The sequence below is a fragment of the Pinus tabuliformis genome, chromosome 9 (assembly GCF_031772625.1).
Source record: "Pinus tabuliformis cultivar Carrire ecotype Pingquan chromosome 9, CPIR1, whole genome shotgun sequence".
NCBI classification, from domain to species: Eukaryota; Viridiplantae; Streptophyta; class Pinopsida; order Pinales; family Pinaceae; genus Pinus; species Pinus tabuliformis.
The window spans coordinates 1780569772-1780570972 of NC_142307.1; the positions used below are offsets into that span (position 1 = coordinate 1780569772).

The 1201-nt window shown below is 40.1% G+C and overlaps 1 pseudogene; it reads right to left on the reverse strand.

The window, feature by feature from the left end:
* Nucleotides 1-903, reverse strand: LOC149155898 (CAAX prenyl protease 1 homolog pseudogene; annotated as a pseudogene).
* Between the last annotated feature and the right edge of the window lie 298 nt (nucleotides 904-1201).

Genomic DNA, 1201 nt, shown 5'->3' on the forward strand with positions numbered 1-1201 from the left:
TCAGGTGGAAAATAAGGAGCCGGCGGGCAATCTGGAGAACATTTCCTCCTCATTTTTGCACTGTTGAATCCAGGTGTCATATATCAATATACGCTTGTTCTTGTAAAATCCATACATGTATGCGTTGCTGTGTGTCGATCTTGTTGAACCATCAATCACAAATAGCTTCTTCAACGGAAACTTTAGAGACGATGCTAGCCTTTCAATATTCAACCTAAGTTCCCCTTCCGGAAGAGGAGTGAACTTGTTGAAGAGAGGAGCTATAAGAATAGAATATAAAGACATCATCACTAGTGACAGTATAAGCATGAAGGCCCGAAGGTATATTGCTAAATATGAACCTCCTTTCTGCACAATTATGATTATTGCTGAAACAATTGGTGGCCCAAGTAAAACTGAAAAGCCCAGACCCACAACCATATCTCTGAGAAAAAGCCAAATCGTTTGTTTATTGAATCCATGCCGAGCCTCAATGACAAAAGTTGAATACAGTGACAAAGGCAGATCTATCAACTGAGACCAAAGAGTAACAGCTGCTAAACATATGAGTGTATGAATGATTTCATTATGAGGATCTAAGCCCAAGTTTGCAACTACAACTTCTGATTTCTGCCAAAGGAATGGTAATGCTTGAAGAAGTAAAATTGATGAATCTCCTATGATGGTCACTGCTGCGTGAACAAAGTGGAAGCGGCTTTTATCAATGCTGTAAGCTCGAGATTTTTCAAACTTATCCTGACTCACCACTCCTTTTAAAGGCTTAGTCAGATAAGGAAGCTTAAGTGACGTATGTTGCCTCAAGTCAAGGTATGTCTCAATGAAGTACATGAAGATCATGAAACCAACAACAGCTTCCAAATAGGGAAACGCCATTTTTTAGACCAATCCAAGACAAGCCTCGCCTCGCCTGTAGCGAATAAAGGGCCAACTAGTAAAAGAATGGGATGCAGTAGACCTGATCTCCAGTTGAGTTGAGTGCCGGGGAAGCCGCGATACTAAGGTAATACGGGGGTCAATATAAAGGCATGATGCAATTCCTCCATTAGTTCATAAAAAGGGAAATTTCTCCCTTGCATTATTCTTCATTTGAAGACAGTTCTGGTCATAAAGATTACTGACATCATGTTCACCTTGCATCTGAAAATCGAAACGATTTCACAGGTTGCCTCACATAATCTGTGCAGAAAGATGAATTAAAAAA